Source organism: Ovis canadensis, chromosome 19 (genome assembly GCF_042477335.2).
Source record: "Ovis canadensis isolate MfBH-ARS-UI-01 breed Bighorn chromosome 19, ARS-UI_OviCan_v2, whole genome shotgun sequence".
NCBI lineage: Eukaryota > Metazoa > Chordata > Mammalia > Artiodactyla > Bovidae > Ovis > Ovis canadensis.
The window spans coordinates 39,512,011-39,519,360 of NC_091263.1; positions in this window are offsets into that span (position 1 = coordinate 39,512,011).

The window sequence follows — 7,350 nt, forward strand, 5'->3', positions numbered from 1 at the left end:
GATGAATTTCTTTTCTTCTTATGCTTATTTAACATTCAACTTTCCCTTAAGCCTGCCTCCTTGCATTCCTTTGATACTATTTTTCTTAGATCAGATAAATTGTGTGTGCTTTTATTTGTTTTCATAGAAAATAGGAAATTTCATACATCTCTGTAAAACAAAATACAGTCTATGTACAAAGAAAAAGTAGGGATCTCTATCTAATCAAGAGCAAAGATGAGCTTTTTTTCTTTTTTGATTTCTAAACTTCTGCATACAGAAAAATTACATATCTACTTTCTCGAATTTGTTTTGGGAAATGGGCACAGAAGACTGAAAGCAGAGGGAGCTTTGCATATTGTATTAGAATAAGGCTATTTCCCCTGCCTTTACATACTTCAGTTCCTTTTTGCATTATAGATGGCAAAGAGGGAATATTTTCAACAATGATGGAATTGTCAGCGCCCATTCCTAGCATAATCAAAAGCTTTGCGGTCAATACTCATCATGAGGACCTGTTTCCAATAGCAAGTTCCATTTTATCCCACAATAAATGCAACAGAAGCTTTCTTTTTGTGGAATTGTCCTTCAAAGAGACAATCCTCTTTTTCCTAATCAGATTCAGTCATTGGCTACTGAATCTAACCTGAAATTCTTGATGGATAAATCCTGTTCTAAATATTGAGGCATATCAGGGATTACCAGGAAAAGTGGTCACTACTTTGGTGTACTTAGAGTGTATCAGAGGAAAGAAATTAATCAATCATGTAACTTCTTGGGCTTTCCAGGAGGGGCTAGTGGTTAAGAACCCATCTCTCGATGCAGGAGACATAAGAGACAGGTATTGATCCCTGGGTCAGGAAGGTCCCCTGGAGGAAGACATGACAACCCACTCCAGTAGTCTTTCCTGGGAAATCCCATGGATATGTAGCCTGGAGGGCTACTGTCCACAGGATTGCCAAGAGTCAGACACAACTTAGGTAAGTGACGTAGCACGCATGCATGTAACTTTTTCCATTTTTTTGGTCTTTTTTAGGCCTGAGTTAGAATCTGTAACCGACATTAAGGTTGTAACACCTGCTACAAACAAAAAAAAGTTCTAGTTCAAAGTTCTTGCAGCCCCAGTTCTAACTGAGGTTCTTGGGAGCCTCATCAGTGACAATAAATAAAATTGCCTTTCCTTTTAGTTAATTTTCAAAGGAGACTATATTGTCGATAAGATAAATTAAAAAAAAATACTCAGGGACAAAAGACAAGCACACACATCACACTAGCTTCATCTTAACATTGCTCATTTATTCCTTCCTGAGCTGACAAACAAGTAGGACAGTCCCATGGTGGTTACTATGACATCTATCCTAGTCTGTACCTTGGAGAGGATGCCTTAGCAACTGATACACTTTTTCTTAGTAGCATTCTCTTACAGATTTTAAGGAAAGCCTCCAAGGCTCTGTAAACCCTTAATTTGCATTGGAGGAATGTTCGTGCGGGGAGCTCTTTAGTCTTCTGTAATTGTAGAGCAGGAAAGCCTCTCCATCTCTTTAAGCCAACTCTCTTCACAGAGAAGAAAACCAAAACTTAGTGATAAGAGGAGTTTTTCCCAAGGTCACCGCAAAGTTACTGATTGCCTCTATCTTGTCTGCTAACTCAGGGCATGGTGTTATTCTAGCTGAATTTTGCCTTAGGTAGTCTGCTACCCTTTTCTCAAGAGCCTAGTGGTCTTTTACTTTATGCTATTTCCTTGCTGTACAAATTCTTTGATAAGTAGTCCAAACAGGTTACCCTATCTATCTGACATTCACTTCTCTTCTTCTCTTCAAAAATACCTCTATTGGGTTCCATTCCCTCAGGACCTTGTTAAGTGACCACTTACTCATCTGGCCCATAACACTACCCATATCTAAATAGGATACAAAGGACAATATACTTCATTATCCTTAGCTAAGTGTCCAGGTTTTTAACAAAGCTTTTACAGAGACTGTATCTTAATCTCAGGTACAAATATCATATGGATTTTGAGCCATTATTTTTTTTTAGCTTTCCACTTGTATCATACTTTGTAACACCAGCGTGTTATTATTAAGGTCTTCCTATAGGTTAAGACCTAGGAATAAAGCCATGAACAAGAAAGCTCTGATTCTTGCCTGTTTGGAGTTTATATTCTGCTTTGGGGAAATGAGCATGGAGGTGAAGGTTCACTGCATTACCCAAGGATATTAGAGAAGGCTCTTGGTTATGCTGATGCATTTCATTAGAGATCTACTACAAAGGAGTCAGCCATACAAAGGTCTGGAATAAGAACCTTCTGGATAAGAAAAGTTTTAACATCCTAAGCTAGTAGGAAGTTTGATTCTTGACTGACATAAATGAGGTCAATGGTGCAGGAACATGAGTAGTATGTGATGAAGGTGCTGTGGGAGGTAAACATCAGATGGAAAAGGGATATTAAGTATGGATAGGGTGTGGACTATGTTCTTACTGCCATGAGTAGATACTCATTTTAATTGGAAGATTGATTATGTATGTCTGTTTTTTCATAAAAAATTATTTTGGTTATTTAGAGAAAATAGCCCCTAAGAGGACAAAAGTAGAAGCAGAGAATTTATTTGGAAGCTCCATTCAGCAATCTATTGAAAGATGACAGTGGCTTAGTTGAGGATTGTATCCATGGAAATTGAGATCTGTGGATGGGTCATTACCTAGGCTGGAAAGAAATCAATTGCAAATCTCCTATGTTTTGGGTGGATATTGCAATTTACTGATACAGAGAAGATGGACATTATAATAATCCAGATGATTATTTTTTTCATCCAGTGGCCACAAACACATACTCATGTAACAAAATCTTAATGAGCAAGGTACTGTACAGAGTTATTCTTTATCTAGAATTCATTAGTTCCTCTTGAAAAGTATATATATATATATATATACACACACACACACACATATATATTTGAGATATTTTGTAAGCATTTATTATGTGTAAGCATTGTGCTAAGCACTTGGTGTGGAGTGCATTTGTTAGTTATTATCTTTTTTCTGCCAAGAATCTCTTTCTGGTAATTCTCTGATTATAGTAAAAAAATGACCACATGACAGAAAGTGAGATGACCAAATCCTTTCTGGGATTTTTCTGCTGGACTTTGAAGGAAAGATATATTCTTTCTTCTTTAAGGAGCCCTTCTCCTGACACATTCAAACACTGGAGAAATAGAGCTAACATTTTTAAGAACGCAGAAATTAGGAGTGCAAAGAGACAATCCTGTTGGAAATGAGCTCAGAAATACTGGGTTGGCCAAAATATTTATTCAGATGTTTCCAAAAGGTGATATGAAAAAACTCAAAGGAACTTTGGCCAGCTCAGTCCCCAAAGACTTGGAGGCTTCCCTGACCACACAGTTTTCTCTTTGATCTGTGAGCTTCCGCAGTTACAGTCCTCTTAATGAAGCTTACCCTCTCCATCTCCACTTACTCTTACTTAACAGAGTTCAAGTTGTTTATCTATCCCAATCAACAGGGGCAAGAAAAATGTCTCATTTCAACCTATAGCAACATGTTAAATTTGAATTCTTATCCCGTTTCATAGAACAAGAAGAAGCCTGAGTCATTGCCTAAGATCAGACTTCATGCTGTGAGCCAAGTTCTGAATACTGAGTCTCTCTCTATTGGTCTCTATTCAAGACCAAGTTAAACTGAGTCTCAGAGTCTAATTTGCTAATATCTGCATACCATTAGGCCCTGTATTCTGGGTGAAAGATGGATATATGTGTAGAAATCAGAGGACAGAAGAAACAAAATTCAGTCAGACCTAAGTCCTATCCTCGGTAACATTAAAATTAAAATGTCATAAACATAGTATGTGAATAATAATAAAATGAACATGAAACAATTGCTATAATAGAGGGACAATGAAAGCGAAGGAAAATGATGGTTAATTCCCATCAGGATATCAAGGGAAAGTCTTTGAACTGGACCTTGAAAGACAAGTAGTCCATTTATTATGCCTCCCCTTTCTTGAAAATCACCTATTAAGTAGCTGCTTTGATTTATCTCATAAACTCATTCATCCTTTATGGTTCAAATATAGGCTTTCCTACTAATTATTTTATTTTTCCCTAGTATGGCTCATGCACTTGAATCTAAATCTGTCTGAATACTCCAAATGGAAACTCTAGAAATTATCTAGTTCATTTGATCCCTGGAAACAAGTACCTCTATTCAAGACCAAATTAAACTGATAATCATCAAAACTGTGATTTATGCTATACAGGAAGTTGGAATCTCAGTCTCTCTAGACTTTTACAGATATTTTCCCCCAACTAATGCTTTTTTTTTTTCATTTTCCTCTGCTAACTATATGTTTTTCCTTTGCCTTATTTTTGATTCTTATTTTCTGTGTGTGTGTGTGCGTGTGTGTTAGTTGCTCAGTCGTGTCCAACTCTTTGTGACCCCATGGATTGGGTCACCAGGCTACAATCCCATCTGTCCATGGGATTTTCCAGGCAAGAATACTGGAGTGGGTTACCATTTCCTTCTCCATCTTATTCTCTATTCCATCTCTTTTCCCAGTTCATACAAAGATTCTTGGCTTATTTGAAAACTGCTTCAGGTAGATAGTGCTGCTATTCCATTGCTTAGTGCTAAGAAGTGTGTGAAGAACTTTTGAAGGAAACTTATTTGAAACTCCTTTTCAACCCACTTCAATATTCTTGCCTGGAAAATCCCATGGATGGAGTAACCTGGTAGGCTACCGTCCATGGGGTCGCAAAGAGTCAGACACGACTGAGCGACTTCACTTTCTTTTCTTTCTTTCTAATCCACATTGGACAGGTTTTGTCTTTCTAAACATTAGTGTTACAATCATTTTGTGTGTATGTGTGTTTTTTAGGGATCAATAATAAATCCCCCTTGAACATAACTATACACTTTACATTGTCTGTGACTTCCAGGGATGAACTTATTTGTTTATACATAAGCTTCAGATTATCCTGAGGCAAAGTGAGGCAGATTGTGATATGAGTTGCTTCTGGGACTTTCAGAAAGATCACAATTAGAAGAAAACCAGTGAAAACATTCCATTCCCTAGATGACCTATCTATGTTCTGACTTTTTATACCCTCCTTTTTCTCAGCCTCTCCAGGGCCTTGAATTCCCTCCATCCTTTTATTCTTATTTCGTGTAATATTAGTCGCCATCTTCTTGACATTAAGCCCAACTGAGAGATACTTTGAAGATAGGCTTTTAATAAATGTACAGAATAAGAAAAGGGCATTGAATGACATCAGGCATGTCCCCCAGCATCTTAAATATCACACTTTCATTTTGCTATCAATCTACTACAAAACTAATGCACAACTAGACTGTTCTGAAACTTGATTAATAATATTTGGTGGTCATCAGGTGGCATAAGGAAAGCTAATATACCTTCCAAAGTCTCCCAGCTTTCAGGGAGACAAAAGTAACATGTTATTCCTTGTTTACTGATTTTTTTAAGCACTATATCATTGCACTGAAATGGAAAAAAAGTGGGCATTTCTTTAATCTGGATTCTTTTTTATATGTAATTACAAACTAACACTTCCAGCATATATTTCTAAATCCTTTAGAAATTATTGTGAACCTTATTATCAAATATTTCAGGAGTCTAATTGCAACTGACCAACAAGACTAATAAATTTAGCTCTCTTTTGCCATGATGGCATCAACATAAGTGACACTTCTTTGTCCATAAATGGAAGACAAATATTCTCTAAGAACAGTCATTATAAATCTTTTTAAAATGACTTATTTAAATACCACACTTTCATTTTGCTGAGTCTAATACAAAACTCATGCACAACTAGACTGTTCTGAAGCTTCATTAATAATATTTGGTGGTTAACATCAATAATATTTGGTGTTATTTTAAAGGGGATATTTAAAAAAATACACTGGTTTCAATCTTGAACGCTCACTCTTCCTGGCTTACTTTTATCTTACATTTCACACAACCTAGTACCATATCTTCCAAGAATTTCCTGACCATTCTGTGTCGCTCAGTCAAATTTCTTGCTCCCTAGTATCATCTGGACCTTGTCAATGCCTTAAAATAGCACTTATCACAAAATGTCATTCTCTATTTAAACACTTCTTTCCCAAAGAGAATATAAGTATTAGGAGGCATGAACTGGGTTTCATTTATTCACTTCAAAGAAAATTGCTGACCTAAACTCACTCATTCATTTTTCATATGAAGTTTGTACTATTAACCCTATTTTTAGAGAAAGAAATGAAAACTTTTCCAGCCAGGTCTACCCAGCTGGTGACAGCAGGGATGAAACACGAACCCAGGACTATCTGACCCCAAAGTCTACACTTTGTTTACTCCAAGGCATTAAAATTTATTAGAGGTCAGGAGGATTAATGCTATTTTGGTTTGCCTCTGATCTGAAGCAATGAGTTGTTAAAAATAAGCTTAGATATCTGATGAACAATCTGTATCTAGAATTTATAGAACCCTAACAATTCTAACAAAAAAGACCAAAATATCCAGTTAAATAATGAGCAAAGAATTTGAATAAATGTTTCACTAAAGATAACATATAAGTGACTCTTAGGCATATGAAACGCTATTCATTGTTATTAGAAAAATAAAAATTAAAACAACTAGATACTATTTTACATCCACTAGAATGGTTGAAATAGAAAGAAAATAAATGCTTGTGGGGATGTGAAGAAACTAGAACCTCATCCACTTGCAAGAATGTAGTACTATTACCATTGTAATTACCACTGTAATTACAATTTCATGGGTAATTCCACTCCTGGGAATCTATAAAATATAAATTAAAATATATATTGTTAACATAAGGACTTCTTAGTGAATGTTCATAGTAGCAGCATTACTTATTGTTGTTCAGTCGTTCAGTCATGTCCAACTCTTTGCAACCCCATAGACTGCAGCATGCCAGGTTTCTAAAAGCCCCAAACTGAAAACAAACCATGTGTCTATCACTGGTGAATGGATAAACAAAACATTGCATACTCACTGTAGAGAAATCAAAAAGAACAAAAACATCATGTATCTACACGAGTGGACCTTAAAAACAGTATCCCAAGTGAAATAAGCCAGATATAAAGCCAAAATATGATTCCATTTATAGGAAGTGTCCGTAAAAGGCAAATTTAAAGAGATAGAAAGGAGATAAATAGTTGCTTGAGGCTATGAATGAAAACAGGAATTGAATAAAGACATGTATAGGGAAATTTTCAGAGTAATAAAAATGCTTGAAAACTGAATTTGTAGCAATGATTGTACAACTTCATATATACTTATAGGAATATATTATTGAATCTTATACTTAAAATGGTGAATTTTATGGTATGTAAATT